The sequence below is a fragment of the Lissotriton helveticus genome, chromosome 2_1 (assembly GCF_964261635.1).
Source record: "Lissotriton helveticus chromosome 2_1, aLisHel1.1, whole genome shotgun sequence".
NCBI lineage: Eukaryota > Metazoa > Chordata > Amphibia > Caudata > Salamandridae > Lissotriton > Lissotriton helveticus.
Window position 1 is genome coordinate 2,045,433,356 of NC_136059.1, and position 23,293 is coordinate 2,045,456,648.

Below are 23,293 nucleotides of genomic sequence, written 5' to 3' on the forward strand. Positions count from 1 at the left end.
GATTTAATAAAAGGGGATTTAGATCAAATCAGAAAACTAATAGACAATGCAAATTCTCCCCCACAGGGTAACACATGTCCCATAACACAAAGAGAAGCTCGAATGCAGATAATACTCAGGAATCAGAAAGAGAAACCCACCATAGATCTTCTCCAATATACGAACCACTGTCCCACACTACAGTCTTTCCTCAGACAGGAAAAGCCAAGTTGTCTGGGTTTAATTCATGTAGCAAACAAACCAAACTCCAGACAAGGACAGAACGCACAGATTCTCGATTTACCACCAGCCTCTTTTCCGTATGTCTTGATTCTTGCTGGCGTTCCACCATTAAAGCAGGGACAAACTGAGTCAGGGATATCCCTCAGAAATAAAGTGTCAGATTGGCTGACTAAATTTAAATATTTAAACACTGAGTCTATAGAAGAAATACTTATGGTTCGGAGGGTGGATTGGGTGGGATCATCAAGTAAAACAATAGAGGGGGATTGTGTTATAGTACATTTTAGATCCCCAAAATTGGTGCGCTATCTACTAAGAAACAAAGAGGTTTCCTTTCCCACTCATCCAAACATCTCGGCCCTCCCACTGGGCTCCTTCTATAGACCTCCAGTAATTTTGAGAACAGTGGGGAATGGCTCAGTAATGACATCAAATAGGTTCATAGGTTCGAGCAGTTATCCGCGCTAGAAGAAATAGACTAACAACCAATCCGAGGCTGTACAATCCCATCAGGCCTGAAAGAAATAATTATTGAGGCACAATCCCCTAAATCCCCTGTATTACTAGAGGGGGAGGCATATCAACTTCCCATCCCTTCTGACTTAATTCCGGTTTCAATAACCGGGGGGCAGATTGTATCATTTGGAGGAAAGGCACAAAGTTTAGTTCCATGTAATATTACCTTCTGGAATACTGCAGGTCTCCTTTCAAAAGTTCACCAAGTTGAATGGCTTACTTTTATCAATAATTACAGGATAATACGCTTCCAAGAGACCTGGGCTGTTGCACCCATACATTTAAACGGCTATAAAACATATTACTCTCCCGCAATACCTTCAGTATCGGGACGTGCCAAAGGGGGCTTAGCAGTACATATTACAAATCTAATCCAAGTCCGGGAAATTGTCCCTCTAAAAACAGAAAATAATTAACAAATAATTTTAATTCAAATAAATAACACGGATTCATTTGTATTAGTTAATTTTTATAACAATTTAATTTAAACTTTATTGATTGCCACATTAAAGGAAATTCGAAAATTCCTTCTGAATCTTAACGAACAGCACCAAGGAAAGAATCTTACAATTATCTGGGGGGTGATTTTACTTTAACACTTTGCCCAAATAGTGAAAATAAAACCTGTGGTTACGTGGATGAAAATAATATAAGTATTACTCACTTTAAACATTCCCAAAGTGGGGCCTGCCTAAATGAGACGATGACTAGCCTCCAATTAACTATGGCCAACAAATTAAAATCTCCGTTAGTCCCATTGTCACCGACCTTTAATGGCAAAGGCGCCTCTAGTTGCATCGATTTTATTTTCTTAACAGGGACGACGTCCCCCCTAATTACGAACTTCACCACTCATGATTGCGTATTCAGCGATCACTTCCCCATATCAGTCATTCTCTCTCTACCTAAGACAGGAGGAAGAATCAAAATCCTGGGGGAGGAAAACGTATTAATGAATAGATTGAATGGGTACGCACTGAAGTGGGGAAAGGTTGATCCAGTAGAGGTTACAAGAAAAGTAGTGAAGAGTTCATATGGAGAAATAAACATCTGCTTGGCAAATAACTCTTCCTTGCAGGAGAAATTAATAACTTCCTTCCAATAATTGACTCCATAAGACCCGTTCTAACCATACAAAAGAAAGGAGTAAAAAATAACCACCACGGCTGGTTCAACTATAGCTGTACCAAAGCTTATACGAATTTCAAAAAAGCCCTTAACGTACCTCTTAGGGATAGAAAACTGATTGTTCAACATAGGAGAAGTTATAATAAAGAAATCAAAATAAGAAAACAGAAGCTACAGGAGGAACTCTGGGCGGAACTACATAAATCCTGTCAACTTAAAGATGGTGCTGCCTTTTGGAAGGTGATAAACACTCCATTTCTGTCAGCCCCAACCGACTCAAACAAAGTTGAGGTGACTATAGATGAATCCACATGTGTTGACCACTTTTCAAAAATATTTGGGATCACGGAATTACTGTGTGTAGAATTGATTCGATCAGAGACAACCCCAAACCCAGAGGGCGCCACTTTTTTTCCACTTGCTCTCGGTTTTTCCCTAAGTGAAGTTGAGAAGGCCTTGAAAACAAGCAAAGGAGGAAAAACCCAGGCCCAGACATGGTCCCTGTTGATTTTTATAAGCATAATACAGATCTCTGGGGCCCAATATTGCCTAGAGTTCTTGAAGCTACATGTAAAATTGGACTCCTGGAATCATGGATAAAAAACTATTTTGGTGCCAATATTTAAAAAGGGCGATCGCCAGAATCCAACTTTCTACCGCCCGATTTCCCTACTGCAGTGGTTCCCAAACTTTTGACTCCTGAGGACCCCCATTGAGTCACCACTGGAAGCCGGGGACCCCCAAGCCATTTGTATGAGTTAAATTTCAAATATTAAAACAGTAATTCGAAAAAAATACACACGTGTGCACACAAAACAAATACTCAAAGTACTTAGGGGCAGATTTACAATAAGTGACGCATCCATGCATATCAGCAGGGATGCGCCACTTATTGTGCGCAATGCCTCCGCCACCATTGATGCGCCGCATTTACAATGCTGCGCCTCATGGGCAAAAAAGCACAGATGCATGACGCATCTGTGCTGTAAAGGTGGCGTATTGCTGGAGTTGCGTCACAAGCGCAACACAGCTCCAGCAATGCTCTGGGGGGGCCGAATCTTGTTAATGCTGCATCAATCCTTACGCCTGCTTCAAGCAGGCGCAGGGTTTTGACGCAGCATGGGCCCCAAAGTGACTGAGTGAAATCTTGTAGATTTCACTCAGCCACTTTTAGGGGGCATTCCTGCGCCGGAAAGCCTCTTTCTGGCGCAGGGCTTTACAACGTGGCGCATCTCTCAGATGCGTCACGTTGTAAATACCCTGCACCATGGCGAATCTTTTGCATCGCCGCTGCATCACGAAAGTGACGCAACCGTGGCGTAAAAGAGGAGCAAGGGGCTTGTAAATCTGCCCCTAAGGATTTTGGGGCCAGATGTACAACCATTTCATTTAGCGCCTCGCAATTGGCGACACATTGCGAGTGGCAAATTGCGAGTCGCTAAGTGAAATGTACAACAGTGTGTTTAACACTGTTTCGGATTCCCAATGGGGTCGCAAATTGCGAGGTTCATTAATATTAATGAGCCTCTCCCAATTTGCGAGCCTATTGGGAATGCCAGCCCTCCTAGGTATGGTGCCTGCTGAGCTCTGCAGGCCATCATGTCTGGGACTGCTTTTAAATAAAGCAGTTAAAAAAAAATGCAGCCCATTTACCATGCATTAAAAAAAAAAAGAAAATGAAACGTTTTCGTTTCATTTTCTAAGGGCAGGCAGAGGTCCCTGTGGCCACTGCCTGCCCTTAAAAAATAATTTTGCATGCATTTGCAAATGGGAAGGGGTCCCCTGGAGACCCCTTCCCATTTGCAAATGCATTACCATCTACTTGCAGTAAGTGGTAATTGCGAGTGTTTTGCGACCGCAAAACATTTGTACATGGTTTTAAGACTCGCTATGTGGAAGGGAATGTCCCTTCCAAGGGATGTCAGAGCACTTTACATCACACACATATAGAGACATTGAATCATACATGTAAAACAGTGTGTATATAAAATGTTTAAAGAGTGCTTGGTCAGGAAAAGCACAAACTCAGGATTCAGAACATAACACAGTGGCTAGCACTGACTTTAACATTAAAAATGTATTTCCACTCAAATAAATCTTTTTAGCAGCATCAGGATAATGAATACCTGGGAAAAAACAAAAGTTACTAACATGTACCATGCAGTTTGCAAGCAGCTCTTTGATGACAGTTTATAGGTCCCTCTGCTACATAACGATTGTCACTTATGAAGTGCATACTAACAAAAGAATCTCTGTGACAAAAGAAGTAACCACGAACCTATGCACATAAAATGCTGCTTTTTAAAATGCATGTTACACGTTCTTTGCAGTAGGCACATTAACCCTCTGTGCTACATTAATTAAGTCAAAGCTGCCACTAAACAAAACTCTCCTCACGCTCCAGCAGGTACATTAATCACTGGCTTTATATTGACACTTTTATTGCTGCTGGAAAGCTGCTAATTATACAATAAACTTTTCTGTGCTTTTAAAACTGTTGCCTGCGGACCCCCTGGGAATGTGTCACGGACCCCTGGGGGTCCGCGGACCACAGTTTGGGAAACACTGCCCTACTGGATACATTCGGTAAAATCGTGGGACGTATCATTTTGGACCGAGTACAGTCTTGGTCCGAGGAAAACAAGATTGTATCCGACATACAATATGGATTTAGAGAAGGGTTAGGCACCATTGAGCAGGTATTAAATCTTTCCCTGCTCAAGGGCAAATACGTGGAATTAAAAGGAGGTAGTCTTCATTTGGCCTACGTCGATCTAACTGCAGCGTTCGACTGCGTGGGCCATTCGAAGCTGTGGCTTATTTTAGAGGAAATAGGAGTCGACCCACCATTGATTATATTCATGAGGGAGATGTTTTCAAACGCCACGGCAAGGGTCAGATTTGGCACGAGTGGAGAGCTTATGGCACCGTTTAGAGTGGAGCAGGGAGTCAGACAAGGTTGTATGCTGGCCCCCTTCCTCTTTACTTTGTATACAAATGGTCTAGAACAGGCTATGCTGAAGGGGGGCAAGGACCTACCTTTAACCTTGAACATTTAGCTGTCTCCTCCTTTGAAGCTGCACTGGCCTCACAGCGGGGTGCTGTATCTCCTCTTACAGAGGCTTCTGGGATGCCCTAATAGACACTCCACTCGAGGGAAAACAATGGGAATGTCGACACAACTACATTACAAAATTTAACCGATCAATGAACTTGCGAGAAGTGCACTATAAGGTTGTGTACGACTGGTAGCTATACCCTCAGAAACTAACTACACAGGAGCGAACAGAGGCACCCTCACTGACTCAGAGGCACGCAAGCTCGTGGAGGGCATGGGCCCTCGAGCGTATGGCGGATATTATAGATGACACCAGGAAGGAATTTGAATATACATTGTCCCCGCTGGTGGGCTACCTTTCTGAAGACCTTCCACTTATGGCCTGCTCACCACGGCTTAGAGCCCTGAACTTGTTCCTCATCTAGGGGCCTAGCTTCCCAGCCACCTGTGTGACTCGCCCAAATTCAACAAGGAGAACACAGACACTTAACCCCCTCAATACACATATTATGTTTCTGGCACCATGGCACCCTTGTTTTTGTTGCTTTACTGTTTTGTTACAACTGTCAAAATTCTCTGTAACGCCCCCTGGGGGGGGGGGGGTGATTGGTATGCTGTTAAAGCCTTGCACACAACAATACTTGATGTATACTCTTGGAATGGGGACCTTTTAGAGCCATAGAAGTTGGGACGAAGACAACACTCCTACTAGCTGTCTGTAACTCCGGGCTCTCCCTCTATATTTGCTCTGTTTGTATGTATTGTGCATGATGCTCGTCTATGGTCACATTAAAACCAAATAAACATATTTTGATTTAAAAAAAACTAAGAGCCTGATGTAGGTAAACCCGAAATACGCGTTCTTAATAGCGAATTTTACCGATTCGCTATTAAGAACTCGGTATTTCCGATGTGCATAAAAAATCGTTAAAAGTTAGCGATTCTGTAAAAATCGCTAATAAAAATACCGATTCCTCACTACCGAATCGGTATTACCGATTCCATAATACCAATTCGGTAATTAGCGAATCTGGTATTTAAAAAAATCGCAAAGCTGTAATTCAGCCAATCATGTGCTTCCTGATGACCTCACAACCACGAAGTGGTCACACCCATGCAGCTGCACTGATCCTGAAGCTGTTGGAGAGGCCGGGAGCAGGAGCAAAAGTACAGGAGCTGCACAGCTACCACCTAGCTAATAAACAAAAACAGAACCATGGGCTCACAGGAGAAGGGGATGGATGCTGGAGAAAGAAAGCGCAAACACAAGTTTAGTGAGAGGGAGTTGGAGGTCCTTATAGAGGAGGTGGTGAAGGATCACGATCAGCTCTCAGGCACAAAAACTGAGGATCTGGCTGGTGATCTAGTTGAAAATCAATGTCATTGGCGTCACCCATCACTCAACAGAAGACCTCAAGAAGCGATGATACGATCTCCGGAAACATGCCAAGGAGAGGGTGGCCGAATGGCTGAAACAAGCCAGGAAAACAGGTGGGGGGACATCAACAGCGCCTGCACCGACTGCCTTAGAACAAATGGTGGAGTCCACCCTCCAGCCGGACAGCGTCAGTGGGATCATAGATGTGGACAGTTCAGCCACAGGGTCCAGCAGGTAAGATGAATGCACAGCATGCTGTGCCCCCTCCCTAACCCCAATCCCCCTGCAAGAATCCCACTCCAGACCATGTTTTGCCTGAAATCAGCAATGCATCATGGGAGATGTAGTGCCTATCAATTAATAGCATATCAGTCAGTCCCCAAACAGCATATGCATGTCACACACATCAATGGATAAGTAAGCAGGGGACAGACAGCTAGATTGGCAGTCATGTAATTTATTTGTAGGCAAATGCTGCTAGACAAGTGAGTAATAGTACATTCTGTATCCACAGGTGAAAAATCGTGCCAGGCTTCAGAAGGGGAGACAGGAGAGGCTTCCAGGGAGCAAAGAACACTGGAGGAGGATGTCCTATCACTTGCTGACGCCACACCACCATCACCACCATCAACACCACCACCACCACAAGCCAGGAGGTATACAGTGGGTAGCCTCCAGGACATAAGGGGCACAGAGGATGAGAGCCAGGGAGCACAACAGACCCCGCAGGAGGATGAAATACAGGCAACTGTAACACAGTACCCCATGGAGGTTGGCAACACAGGTGCACGTAGACGATGAAAAAGGGAAGAGGAGTCCAGTGTCTTCTCTAGTCTGGAGGGGCAGATGCTTAAAGTGCAGAGCCTGCAAGGAAAAACAAGGAGGGCAATGCAATTCCAGATGGTGGCAAACAATAAAAACTTCAAAGACATGAAGGAGGCCATATACTGCCTCAACAACACCGTGGCAGAGGGCATGGAGTAGCTGTCTGATGCTGTGAGGCTGTTATGCAGCAAGATTGATAATGACCATGGTGCAAGGCGCAGGGACAGACAGAGACTGGAAGGGCACACTAAGGCAGTTAACAGGCTGTGCAATGCCACCCAGGTCCTCAGCACGTGCTCAGTGGGCATGCAAATGGAGATGGTCAAGTGCAGCCGTGAAGTCACTCAGGGGTTGGTAACAGTCACCATTGCTTCGGAGGTGCTTCAGACCAACCAAATTGCTGCCACAGGATCGGGGAATGGGCCCGAGAGTGAGGAGGCAAAAAGCCGCAGCAGCATCACCCCCCCCCATTACAGGAAACCAGGAGGCGCAGTGTTAGGCGCTGTTCGGCCGCCGGACACAGCACTGGCGAGGACAGTGTGCCTGCTGAACTCCGCTGTGCTGTGCGTGGGCGCAGGAGACAAGCACTGCCATCACTTTCCATAGTGTATTGGGTGACGTAACCCATTGGACACAATGATGGGACTAGGGATGTTGCATGGTGGAGTGACTATGCCATGTGTGGCTTGACCAGGCACTGTGAGGCCATCATAGTGTTGCAGTGTGCTGTACAATTGTCTGACTGAAGGCCAATTACAAACTGTCACACTATTGCAGTTACTAGCTTTGTTTCATTACTTACTCAGAAATAGTTGTGTGTGATGTCTGCCCATCTCTGTCTCCCATCTGGTGCAGCTGCGACACCTGCAGCGCTGTCCTGTGGCTGGGGACATTCCTCATCCTCATCCTCATCCTCTGATTCACTGATTTCCACTAGTGTCCCTTTCTTTGTGGCAAGGTTGTGCAGCATGGCACATGTAGCTATTATTTTGCAGCAGATCGGGGCGGGTACTGCCGTGCACCTCCACTTTTGTGGAGGCAGTGGAACCTGCTTTTGAGGAATACAAATGTACGCTTGAAATGATGAATTAATCCAGGATGTGAAGAAGTTAATCCTTTAATTATTCGAAGAGCTCATTACAATTCATCCAGTAGATTCAGCATCACAGGTATAACTGAGCTTTACAAAAGATGCAATACAATTGACATGTGTAACATTCCATATTCTGGAATTGACGTAACAGGAATGAACACAGTTAAAGATACAGTACAATTAAGAATGTAAACACAACACATCCCCCTTCCCTAATAAAGTAACAAAACTAAAAATTAAGATCCAACACTAATATATAATAATTGATACTAAACTATAGACAGAGTTATTTAATCTATAATTGATACAATGAAACTAAAAGTTATTTAACTTTTGACCACTACTTATTATTCACAATGTAATCTTTAAGCCAAAGAGGAACCACCTTCTTCCTTGAGGATTGTCGACACAAAGATAATTCCTCATTTATAGAAACTGGACTAGAACTTTCAGAATCATCAATTTCCTCTGAACCATCAGTAGAGGAATTTACAACCTCATTAGTAGAAGGAGCTTCACTTATACTTGGACAACTAACCACTCCAGAATTAGCTAGTAACTCATCGTTCCTAGATAAACTATTCAACTCTGCATCTAAATCTTCGGGTTTCCAAACAGTGTGAGAAGAACCTAGTCTGCACTTAGCAATCCGGCTCAGATTCCAAACTTTCCCATTGCTAAGTCTAACAGAGTTTTTCAAAACTTCCGCTACCTGAAAAGGTTCAGAGAACTGAGACTCACCTTTCTGAACTTTAATGGGCTTCTTGACTTTAATCCAATCTCCTACATCAATCTGAACTTCCTTAGAACCATGTTTCAAGTCATGATATTTTTTACTTTTATCACGTACAAGTTCCATACGCGCTTTCACTTTTTCATTAGACCAAGGTTTGACATCACTAGAAAATAACCAAGAAGGAATTGTTTTAGAGCGCGGATTCCTACCTTTCATTAATACAAATGGAGAAATCCCAGTAGAGTTATTGTTAGTAATGCGGTAATTCCAAACCACCTTCCCCACTTGCGTAGGCCAATCTAAATCATTACTTATAGCTAACTCTAATGGTATTCTTCAAAACTTTGTTAAAACGTTCAACAACACCATTTCCACTAGGATTATAGAGTGAAGTCGTTCTGTGTCTAATACCTAATTTTTTAAAATATGTTTTTGCCCTTAAAGATAAAAATTGGACACCATTATCCGTGAGAATACAAGAAGGAATTCCTTCTGTAACAAAAGTTTCATCTAGAAAGGAAAGAACAGAATCCGTGTCAGCTCTCTCAACCATCTTAACTACAGGCCATTTAGAAAAAAGATCCATAATGACAATCAAAAACTGCTGTGGACCATCATTCCTTTGAACAGGACCCATAATATCCACTGCTATACACTCCCAAGGATGTTCAGGAAAAGAACCTTCTAACATTGGAGGACGACAAGTACTCAAACTTTTATCTGCAGAAGCGCAAGTGATACAATCCCTAACAACCTTTTCTGTCTGAGAATCACAACCTGGCCACCAAAACAATTGTTTGACCAAATATTTAGATCGTACAATACCTGGATGACCTTCGCGGCATAGTTCAATAATTCCTTCTCGCAAGGTCACAGGAGGAATTATTCTCTCACCTCTCAAAAGTGTCTCATGAGTAACAGAAAGTTCAGACCTAATCTCCCAAAAAGGTCTGATAGCATCATCCAACAAATCTTTTTTACATGGCCAACCATCAACAGTAAATGAAATTAACATCAGCAGAGTATTCTTTGTTCCACTCCTCCTTACTGAAAGCTGATAAACCATCATCATGAACAAAAGCAACTTGCAATTCATTCCACTCATTATTGTCACACTCTTCCAACATAACTGGCATCCTTGATAAAAAATCAGCGAGAACATTGCTTTTGCCTGGAACGTAAACAATTTTGTAAATGAAATATTGCAATCTCATCGAAATCCTAGCGAACCTTGCAGATGCATTGATCACACCCTCTGTTGTTAAGATTTTTACCAAGGGTTTGTGATCGCTACGTAATAAACACATTTTTCCCCAAACAAAAGATTTAAAATGTTCTAATGCCCAAGCACACGCTAATGCTTCTCTTTCTATTATTGGGTACTTTTCCTCACAAGGTGACAAGGATCTTGAAGCATAAGCAATTACTTTCTCCCTGCCATTCTCATCTATTTGAGCTAAAACGGCTCCAAGGCCTTTATTACTCGCATCAGTTGTAATCACGCTATTTAGAGAAGGATCAAAACTTCTCAGGGAAGTGGCTTCAGCAATGGCTAATTTGATATTTTTAAAATCTTGATCACACAATTTAGACCATTCAAATTTTACATTCTTTTTTAAAAGTTGCCGAATATTATAAGTGACATTTGCAAAATTAGGAACATATTTTGAGCAAAATTCTGCCATTCCTAGAAATGACTTGATATCATCCTTACAAGTTGGAATAGGAGCTTCAGAAATATCTGAAACCAAAGTGGGTTTTGGTCTAACACCCTCTTCGTCTATAATATGACCAAGGTAAGTCACATTCTTTTGTGCAAATTTACATTTTGAAAGCTCAATTTTAAGGCCTTTGTTTTCAAGAATACTCAAAACTTTCTCCAACCTAGACAAGTGCTCACTCTCATCATCCCCAAAAACAAGTATATCGTCTTGAAAGAATCTGACGCCCTTTTCTTCCTTGAAAAGTTGATACATTAATCGCTGGAAAACAGCGGCCGCCGAGGCTAAGCCAAAGGGCATGCGTTTATAACGGAAACAACCAAAAGGGGTTACAAAGGATGTAAATTTCATTGACTCAGTGCTTAAAGATATCTGATGATATGCCGACGAGAGATTTATGGTCGAGAACCATTGTGCATTGCCTAAACCAGAAACCATTTCATTAATTTTAGGAAGTGGAAACTTATCCACCACAATATTGTTGTTTAAGTGTCTTAGATCTACACATAGCCTAATTTTTCCATTGCTCCGTCTAGCGACGACAATAGGAGAAACCCATTCACTTGCCTCAATAGGTTCAATGATATTAGCAGAGACTAACTTGTCCAATTCTTTTTTCACATCATCTCTCACAAGGATAGGAACATTCCTACACTTATGTATTTTAGGGCAAGCATCGTCTTTAATTATGATTTTGTGTTCAAATCCAACCAGATTCCCTAAAGTTTTGCTAAAAACTTTTGGGAATTTATCTAAAATCATCTTGGTTATGGTCGTACTGTCATCCACCACCAATACTTGTTCACGACTGTACGGGTCTAAAATGATGTGTAATTGTTTCTGGTCAAACCATCCTAGAACTGGTGGACCCTTTTTTGCAATGTACAGCTTCCCTCTACATTCTCTCCCTTTGAACCTAAATACAAACCAACGGAAACCAAGAATATTATTAGGTTCCCCCATATAGCCTTTAGGGTGAATGTCAGGAATTAACAATTTATCACCCACTTGTTGAACAAAAGAAGACTTCCACATCTCTTCATTAATAATAGTATAAGGTGAACCAGAATCTGCATACATTTCAATATTCACCCCACCAATACTCATTAAACAGATAGGTTTATCAATCATGTCTTCATCACGGATTTTCAAGACTAAATTCTCATGTAAACTCATTACTAAATTGTCTTCTTGATCATTCTCTAGAATTTCCTCCTCATCCATATCATTTACAAAATTAACTTTGTTTTTTTTTTCTGTTACAAGCTTTTGTCAAATGGCCTTTTAGACCACAATTAGTGCATTTCACTTTGAAGCCAGGACATCCTTTAAAGTCTGCTAAGTGTTCAGAACTATTACATCTATAACATTTAAGTTTTGAATTTGAGGAAGTTTGAGAATGTTTTGCATAAATTGGTCTGTTACCAGCACTCATAGTGTTCTTTGAGTTATAATTAAATTTCCTTCTATCAACAACATTAACTTTGCTAACAGTTTCATTAGAAACAGAAGAATTTTCAAATTTGATTACATTAGCATATCTGCCTGACATTTCCGCTTTACGTGCAATTGCTAGAATGTCGTCTAAAGGAGAATCTCCATTAAGCCACAATCTATCTTGAATTGAGGTATTGTAAGAATGCATAACAATTTGATCTCTAATAAGATCTTCCTGTAATACCCCAAACTTGCAGTCTAACGATAATTTCTTAAGGTCAGCTAGGTAACGATCAATGTTTTCATCCTTAGTTTGTTTCCTTGAAAAAAATGTGTATCTAGTTACACCTATACAAACCTTAGGCGCAAAATAAGTGTCCAAATGTAACAGTGCTAGCATATACACATTTAAATCTCCAGGGAAGGAAGGTTTAGTCATTGTTTCATATACCTTTAGTCCTACAGGACCGAAGGAATGTAAAAGAAGTCTTTTCTTTTGAGCATAAGACATCTTACCATCTTCATCTAATGCATCAATATAGTTGCAAAAATAAGGCTTCCATTCTAACCATTTAAGTGGAGGTTCACTGCCTGCAACCCAAAAAGCTTGAGGTGCGCTAATATTATAGTTGGGTTGAGACATAACAAATCAATGCTGAACAGAAGAAAATACTGGATGTTGAAAACAAACAACCTTAAAATAGTTGTAATCAATATAGTTTGAATACCTCACCAGAGTAGATTCCTTGTAAAACCAAATTAGCCAATTCAAATTATTATATCCTTTTTTTTTTTATAGTCAAAAGGCAATAGTGTGCGAATCACTGATGATGATTATGCACAGGGTGTGCAAATCACCGCTGAAAATAAAACGCAAGGTGTGCGAATCACCGTTGAAGACAACACTCGTTGGTGAAGGATGTTCGTTTCAAGCTTCACGTTTTACCAAAATGGCCGCCTGTGCGTGTGACGTCATACGCAAGCAGCCCACAATGCAATTCGCTAGAGTCTCGAGGAAGAGTTCCAGGAAAGAAGCTCCACGATCGACTCTCGAACAGTAAGTATTACCTTGTGAACATGGTGCGTGCAGGAAACAGAATTCGAATGAAGAGGCGATTATATTTGAAAGTGGTGCGTGCAAATAACTGTATGAGGTAGATAATTTTGAATTTGTTCCTCAAATGCGTCACAGTTTAAATGTTACCTTTCGAACATGCGATAATGTTCCGTTCCTTTTCCCAACACGTCAAAGTCGAAATGTTTCTTCTTAACACGCGTTGATCCGGTGAAGTCGGAACAAAAGGTAACGCGACACACTCAAATCGCACTAGAATTTTGATTCTTGTAATCCTTCTCAATTAAGGCTGAATATGATGTTATTTTTCAATGCGGCAGTCAATTATCCAAGGTAAAATTATGCAGATTGTTATATGAGAAGAGTGATGAAACTCCTTCTTATTTTCTTTTATAATAATTTTCAATTAAGCAAATACGAGTTGCTCATGTAGGTTCTGCTCTCCGAATCCCGTCGCCAGTGAAATGATGAATTAATCCAGGATATGAAGAAGTTAATCCTTTAATTATTCGAAGAGCTCATTACAATTCATCCAGTAGATTCAGCATCACAGGTATAACTGAGCTTTACAAAAGATGCAATACAATATGACATGTGTAACATTCCATATTCTGGAATTGACATAACAGGAATGAACACAGTTAAAGATACAGTACAATTAAGAATGTAAACACAACAACGCTCCACTACATTCCGTGTATATTTATGTGCCACTTATATTTCCTTTCACTTGGGGTAGATGGGTTGAGGTACGAAGTCAGGATGAAGGCACGCACCGCATATGCTCTATCACCTAAGTGTAAAACAAAGGAAAATTATTCACAGTCAGCAATCATTGCATCTAAAGTATACCTCAGGGTGTGTCACATGTATTTACCTAGCAGTTAGCCCTCTCCAAATTCAACCGCAACAAGACGGGTATAGATCCCACTGTTCCTGAATAGGTTGGAATCATGCGTGCTTCCTGGGAATTTTGCAAATATGTCGGTGATGATGTGAGAAGCATCACATATAACCTGTACATTTAGTGAATGTGTGGATTTGCGGTTGCGGTAGATGTACTCAGTCGCAGCGGGGGGGCAGATTGGTATATGTGTCCCGTCAATGCCTATGACGTGTGGGACCTGGGCCTTCTTATAAAAGTCCATCTTGGTCTTATGCAGTTCTGCCTGTGTGCTGGGGAATTGGATATAGTGTGGCATCCTTTGCAATATGGCATCCAGGAATGTATTGAAGAAACATGACAGGCAACTCTGTGAGACTCCACCTGTCACAGCTATTACCCCTTGGTAACTGCTGGATGCCAGTAGGTGCAGGCAACAGAGTACCTGTACATGTGGAGGTATTGCATGCGCCCTTGGTGTCTGGTGCTCCAGGATTGGGTGCAGGTCCAGTACCAGGTCCAGGATGGTGTTTGGTTGAAGCCTGTAGCTCTCATGGATTTCAGCCTCTGTGAGTTGGAATAAGGTGATGCGCAAACTGTATACGTGTTCCTGTCGTCTCCAGATACTTTGTGCTGCAGCTCATATCCTTAGCCGCCTTGCAATGACGTAGAGGGCCGCCATTGTGTTTGGATTGATGCATTCTGGGGCTGTTTATATGCTGTGCACCTAGTTACCACCTGCTTTGAGTTTGTGGTCATGTCTGACTCTTCATTAGCGATTTTTTAAGGATTCGGTAATAGCAAGTTTATGTACATTGCTTAGTGAATTTGTTTAGCAATTCCTTATTTTGCTAATCGCTAAGTAGTGAGTTGATGTGGCATTTTCACAAAATAAGGAATCGCTAGTGGTTTTGTGTTGTTTTTAGCGATTTCTTAGTTAGCGATTAGGTGTTTCTGCCTCTACATTTCACATGGTTTATTACCGATCGCAAACGCTGAAATTCTGCGATTTTTAACGTTAGTGATGGGTATTTTGCCGCCTAAATCTGGACCATAGTGTTTCCCATGACAACTCTTTGGGTCAAACACTAACTATCCACCACTTTCATTAGAATTTCTTTACACAAGGAAGGATATATTGAATATCGATAGAATCTCTTTGTTTATTTGTACACAAAATGTCAGGCAGCTACATGATATGAATAACACCAACAACAACCTGCAAGGAGGCAAGGCCACAAACAAAGAAGAAATGCAAGCATGTGGGAAGCACATTAGCTGGCTACACAAAACGGCCACCAGCCACATGGTCAGAACAAAACAACAACCAGGCATTGTCACAAACAGAGAAGCCATGTTGGCATAGGCATAAGTACACTGGTTGGCTATACAAAATGGCCACCAGCCACATTGTCACAACAACAACAACCAGCAAGGAGGCATGGCCACAAACAAAGAAGAAATGCAGGCCTATGGGGAATGCACACTGGCTGGCTACACAGAATGGCTGCCAGCCATATTGTCAAAACAACAGCAAGCAGGAGGCCTGGAAATAAAAGAATATATGTTGGCCTAGGCTTGGCACTGACTATACAAAATGGCCCCTGGCCACATGGCATAAGGAACAACAAAGGCAGATGGTGGCCTATGCCAAACACACATACACACACACAGTGACCAATCACAAGAGGCATGGTAAGACAGAGAACACAGCAATGCCAACTAACGAAATCGTGCTGGGCTAAAAGTGTTCACAACAACACACATCCTCAAAAATTATCACCCCAGCTAAACACTGTTTGCAGGGGAAAATAAAAGTGAAAAAACACAAAAAACACTTTTTGTATTTTAATCCAATGCCTTCCATGGCCTAAATGATGTTTCAAAGCTACAGACACCACAGAAACAGTTGTTTCATGCACCCATGAATAGTACAGGGCTACTTTCAGGAAGGCCCATTGGTAGCCAATTAAATCAATCAATAATGCACATTTATTAGAAACCGTAAAGAAGAAAATGTACTGTACTGTGCAACATTTTTCCTTTACAAATAAAGATAAATTTCATGCAAAAAAGATTAGGCCCCTACTAAAACTGCAGGCCACCCACCACAATAAATTATAAAAATTGAATATAAGAGAAAATAAATTTAGGAGCATGCCCACAGTCAAACAAACAACACCCTTATACATCAGTTTTTCAACTTACTTGTGATATCTCAAAAACAAATACCTTAAATCCAATGGTATACATACAGCAGACGAGGTGAGCCATCCATCCAGCTCCTCATCCCAATGAAAAGCGACTGGGAGAAGGATAAAGCACGTGGAGGAGCCTGCTGGGCAGGAACAGGAAGTTGGAGTCTCTAGACACTTATTTCTGGTTTGAAAAAAAGTGTAAAAATGGCTTCTCACACAAAAAAACAACGGCCAGTTTGAGAAGCAAATCCACTCCACATGCCTCTCAGCTGCATTCTCAAGCAGAAAAGGTGCTTGACTACTCTGTTTGCGATCATGATCAGCTTTAAGAATGCTGAATTGGAGCTGTTGCAGCCGTAAGCCATGCAAGTGAGTGCAAAGTCTTGCAGGAGTTCACTAGCAGTGTGAGAAGTCTTGCATGTGCTCGCAAGCAGCCCAAGAGTCTTGGCGCTAACAGTAGGGTGCCAAAAGAAAACTTGAGGGCACGAATGGAAAAAAACCTGCACTTTGTACTTGAATCGCAGAATTCAGGAATTCTGCGTTCCTCCATGGAGCTCGGAGTGCCCGAATTTTGCAAACACAGTGAGTGGAGCGGAGTTTACCGCACAGGGTTAGCAGAGACTCAAGGAACACACATGTGTCAATGGAAACATCAACATAAAAATTAATCATCCACTTCCTCTCGCAGTTGCACGCAGCCCATGCAGGCCAAGTTGAAACTACTGCACAGGTTTAACAACACACCTTTGAATGGAGCATCCTCCAGAGGATAATTATTGTCCCCACCGTAGCAAGGAGAGGGTGGAGATCAAAGTACAAATAGCACTAAACAAGCCTTAACTCACCATTCCCTAAAAATTATAGTATCTTCTTCCAGGACCCCACCACAAAAAATTGCTCACAGTGGAGCCATAGAGTGTATTGGTAAAAGTGAACGCTGGAATTTTCTGGAAAACTGCCTAATGATTTGTATTTTTTCCAAGCTATACTGCACCTCACAGCTCTTATCCTATAGGGTTGCCATCGAGCTGCATGTGCACCAACATTCCTGTGGTCCAGCTCTCCTTCAATCAAAGCTTCCAATATGACTTCAACAATGCCAACAGCTCAAGAAAACAGACTACAAATTTACTTTACAACAACCTTTATGTATTCTTTTGCATGCTGTGTTTAGCCTGGGTGCTCTTGGCCCCTATGGAGCAAGAAATGAGCCTAGTCTCAAGAAATGTACTTCAACATTCTTGCTTTATTGTGCAAGGATCTCTCTCACCTCACTTACATCTATTCTGAAACAAACTCTATCATTCCGAACGCATTACAGAGAACACTCCTACACAACACCTGGTATCAACTTATGACAGGGCACTGAAACAGAACATGTTACATATGTTCACTGATATCCCACACTGTAGGCAGAGGGCAGGTTTTACTTAGCCCAAGAGATAACCCCCGAACAAGCAAAATGCCTCATCCACCCGTACCTATGCAGGATCAGGGCCAAGATTCAGCACAATAGAGGAATACCCTGTAGAGCAATAGTTAACAACACCAGGTAGGAGACCAACCCTGCAGTACTGTACCGTACGTTTACACCGAAAGTAGAGACAACCAAACAGAGGTAGACATGATGCGCAGAAGAGGCAAAATAGGGGGCAACACTGTTTGGCCTCAGAACTTCATAGAAAAGAGGTTCAGGGTGGTAACACAACCAACGCACCAGTGCACAAATGCGTCCACAACCACCTTTTTCTGCGGATCCAGGGTGACCATTAACATACTTGGGACCACTTTTTTTAATGGCAAGTGGACCCCGGACAAGGAATTCCAGTCCAAGGCTGCTCACCTCGATTATGCTAGGTTAAATGAGTCTCATGGGAGGGGATCAAACATCAGTAAAGATGCTCCATGCCAGGAAATCTGGAATAGCAAGATTATTGGGTACACATGGTTGGAGGAACATAGGCAACACCTACTTGTACGGAAACTTACACTGTATTCCTTGTGTTTCAGAGGCATAGGAAACATAATGCTTGGTTATAACGAGAACTTGCAAGGGGGCACCTCCACATTGATAGATTTCTGCTGCCAATGGGGTGAGCTTGCCTACATCCAGCCCATCCCCTCATGAACATACACACACCAATGCTGGTCATCACTAGTAAAGATCTGTCTGAGTTGACACAATATCGCCACAAAACAAAATAACTTTGTTGTATCAGACTCGAAAAAGAACTGCTGATTATTTTGGCTGGGCTCACTACAAGGGCATTCCGGAAGAATTTAGACTCTTTTCTAAAACTCAAGTAAATGCAGGAGGGTCCATGTCCTTTTTCACCATGCAAGCAAAAGTGAACGCCCACTGATTACAAATAACCAGGTGGGAGATGTTAAAAAATATTTACAACACTGAGCTCTGCCTAAACACTATCAAGGAAGGACTGAGAGCCAGCCGCCTTATTGTTATCCAACATCCAGACATGTTGGATTTGATGATGGGGATAAGGGTGGGATGTTTGCCTGGATTGGTGCTTCCTGTTATACTTTTATTCCTGGAAATGATCTTGAGAATGGTACTCTCACTCTTGCCTTCCAAGAACTACATTGTTTACAAGCTGACATGACGAAGGAAGGAGGGGCCCCTGCCCAGGACTGGTTTCATAGTATTTTTTCCTGGACCCATCTAAGGGTGTATAAACTATTCAAATCACTACTTCCAGTTTTCATTGGTGTACTACTGTTGTGTGGTTTCCGACAAATGGGGGTTTCCTGCTGGAAAAACGCAGTCCTCAAATTAGGTAGTATGCGAATAGCTAGGGAAAGGATAACAGACAATACAGCAACACACAGTCTCGAATAATGTAACTGTCATGACATTTGAGCAGGATGAAATAGTTGAAAATTAAACTAGAGTGGGGAACGTTAATATCCATGAATACAATGTAATTACACCATGATATATGCAGGCCTAACCAGGGCAATACCAATAAATGCAATGTCGATGCACGCTATAAAAAGTGCTTGTATAAAAAAGTTGATAAAAGTGTTGATAGAAACAATGTCAATGTACGTTATAATCTTTGCAAGCATGACAATATCGAAACCAGTAGAAACAATGTAAATGTATGTAATAATCTATACATGCATAACAATAACAATATCAGTAAAGACAATATTAATGTATGCTATGACAACTGTGCGCACAAATCTGAGGATGTTGATAACAATTATACCTATGTCTTGCATATTAATTGTACACATTTTAGCGAACTCATATGGCTGCTGCCGGATTAAACCTAGGTGGCCTACCCTTCAATCCGACTTTGAGGTACATGGTCAGACAGGCACTACAACCCAAGCCTACTGATTGACAGGTTACAGGTGGGCTTACACTTACCCCAAAGACAAATACCACCAACGGAAATCCCTGATTATTCCCACAGATAAAATGTTACACCACAAACAGGTCTGATGAAATTAGTCCCAGTAAAACACGTTTGTCCAAAGGTGCAAGTTCACTAAATACCACACAGATAGATGCCTCATACAGTTAGTAACACTCAGCCAATAGGGACACAGCATACACACCAGATGTAGTAATCACACGCTCCCCAAGCTGGCCATTTGGACACATACACACTGACCCACACTATCTCTCCCTGATGTCGAGAGCCACCTGTGTTCCCCTTTTCAGATCGATGTACTTATTGTTTATGACTAGGACAAGAGTGGAAGATTGGTTTATTCTACCTCAGGAATGGTATAAATGGTACACCAAAACTTCTGTACAATGTAAGACTTCCTTTAAATGTTACTCTGTCAAGGGTCTCTCAGCTGCTGCCTTTAATTAAACTAACTTGTTCTCGTTTTGCCAAAGTATGGGGCATATTCTCAATGACTTTTTGCCGAGTTAGCAGCATTTTATCTCAACCAAGTGGTGATAACTGTATCGCCCTATTCACAAGCTGGTGCTAACAGCCGATATCACCTGTTTCCCTGCGATAGCAGTCGTAAAAAACATTGCCACAGATGACACCACCAACTAACGCAAATGAGATGCAGAGTAGGCTTTCCCGTGCAAAAAGCTGTGACAACACTACTTCGCAACATTCCCAACGACCAGTCAGATCGGCGACAAGATCCCAAAACAGGCGATAAGGCCAGAGCCACACCTGAAGAACAACAGATGCCATGGAGCTACTGTTCATGCAACCCGGAGACCCAAGAGGGCCACAACACCCACCACCACCACACCCAGGACCCCCCCCCCCCCCCCCGGACAAAAATATTTTGCATCAACTGTACGAAATCATTAACAAAGCAATTCGCCTGATGTCGCACAATTACAACAAAAGGAGAATCATTCATTCATCATTGAAATTCCAAACAAAATTTGATTCAAATGTAACTCTAAACAACTCATGGCGGTTCTTCCCTGGACAATCCTTAAATCACAGCATGCAAGACAAAATTCAAGATAAGAAGGTGTGTCATGCTCTCATCAAAGGACAGAAAGAGAGATAGAGAGACAGAGAGAGAAAGGGAGAGAGAGGGAGAGAGAGGGAAAGAGAAAGAGAGGTAGGGAGAGAGAGGGAGAGAGATAGAGAGAGAGGGAGAGAGAGGGAGAGAGGGCTATAGAAAGAGAGAGGGAGAGAGAGAGAAAGAAAGAGAGGCAGAGAGAGGGAGAGAAAAAGAGTGAGATTGTACAAGGAGCGCAAGGCCAATTGGGCTCCTGGCTCATACATGTCAACTGTCGTGTGTGTATCGCTATTGGTGCACCAAAAGCCCAAGGCCCAGCCGCAATTACCGCGCAAAAGCCACATCCCATTTGCAGAATGCAAGCAGTAGTCAGACTAACATTAGGGATGAAAGCTCCTTTGTCTCAATACACAAGGCGGAAGGACATCTGCACCTCCGACCTTGGTCTTGAATGTGGCTGACCCCCCCTAAGAGAGATACCACAGCAGATTATGATGACCCCCACACCCCGCACAGCGCTAATGAAAGGCCAACGTATCCACACCCCACACACAGAAGTCCGTGCTTGAGGTACACCTGCATGGGATACTCTTGAAACTTACATACACAACAACCCATCTGTCTAAATATTGCACACACATGCGACTCATTGCTCCGAGCTGTGATATATCATCCACATAACTGCCGCAGGTCACAAGAGTCCTGGCTCTACAAGAGCCACAAACGCAATGGCAGGACATCCCGGGCACATGCACAACCCCTGTCACGTGGAACTACTGTGCACGTATGCTGCATTTATTGGGTGCACTGTCACTGGCAGTGTTGTGCATCAGTTACCGTCTGAGCTTCTTTCTTGCATACATCACCTGCATCCAGCCGTGGTTCCATTGTCGATCATGCATATTCGAGTGGCCCATGGATGTCTGCATATCCAACACAACGGTAGCTGAACTTGATTATGACTTGTGTGTGCGCCCCCTGTTGGCCCATGAGCAGGAGTGTAACCATCATACCTGTGCATGGGATGCCTTGATGTTTGGTGTATGTGCTGACAGTTGGGCATCGGAGATTGCACAACTCCTCATGTACAGTAACCACATCGAGGCGCTCCCGTATTGGGCTGTGTTGCGGATTGGTAAAACAGCGTGGACGGAGCACATCTGTCTGGACCAGTTAATGGATTGGCTCGCCCTCGTGTTCATTGAACTCGACAACCACGTACTCTTGGAACTGATTGCCCAGGAAGCTGCTCTCGCATTCATGGATGAGTAACTACGTTCCTGCAGCCACAACTTATTGTAACCCAGAGCACAGGTCCCAACACCTTGAATGGTCACATATCCCACAACAACAGTGGACATGTCTGCATTTGCCTGGACTCAGAATGCATGTGCATGCACCTACGCGTGTTGACACACACCTGTACAAGGTGAGGCAGTCCCATGGGCAGAGCTGCACAGCGTAGTTTGTAACGTTCCTAAATGTGGCATACTGCTGGAGGAAGAGTACACACATGGCAATGTAGTGCTACATGTGACCTTGTTGAACCCTTTCACCTGCTCACTGTCAGCAGAGCAGACAGTCAGTGCAGTTCGGCAGTACAGCACTATGCAGATCCCATGGGCTGTGAGTTGTGTCCCCTGACACGGGGCAAGGAGCACACGCCAAACATCACATGACTCGTCCAGCAAGGCATGGTGGGCTGAGACCGTTGTCGTCCGTAATGATTGGTGTCCTTTTTGCCTTGCCATGTCTTGCACCTCTACATGTTCCTATGCTGCCTGATAGTGTCCAAAGCCTTGATCTGCACGTTGTGAACCTTGTCTTGCCCATAGTGACACGCACATGCTAACAAAGTTTACGCAACTTCACTAGTGTTCAACAGTGATGAGTGTTGATCAGAATGACAAATTGTGTACCTCAATTAGTATTGTCCGTACACAGGGAGGGACTAACTGATGCATTTCACTTAGGGGTGAGTCCCTATTGACAACTTCACCTCTGTGAGCCAGATATTGTGGTTGGGATAGTTGCTGGTAGACCTGTGCTCTTACGTGTCTTCAGCAATGTGAGTATGGTGTCCAACTTCTGGCCATCTGGATCAATGTGATCCATCAAAACAGGCTGTGTCCACACAGTTGAGTGTGAGTAGGTATGCAAAGAGATGTCCTGTTGTCACATGTGATGGGGACACTACTTTGGGCCTGCTACCGAATTGGACATTTTTACACACAGCTCTATTTAATACATGCACGTGGGGCAATGTTGGGGTGTTGCAGGATTGTTGTTTATGAGCAATACGGCCACAGCTAGTTTACACCTTCACAGTCATCTAATTGGCCATGTGGGTCAGGGTCAAACATGCACATTGATGTAATTTCCTTTTTGTGCAATCAATGTCCCTACATTCATCCATAAATGTATACTTGATTGAACAGAGACATGACACATCTCTGTGATTTGGAATCTTTTATTCACAATCTGTGGAGTGTCAGGGCAGGAGCCGTACATGGCCATGCAAACCCCACATTATATGGTTGCCCAGTG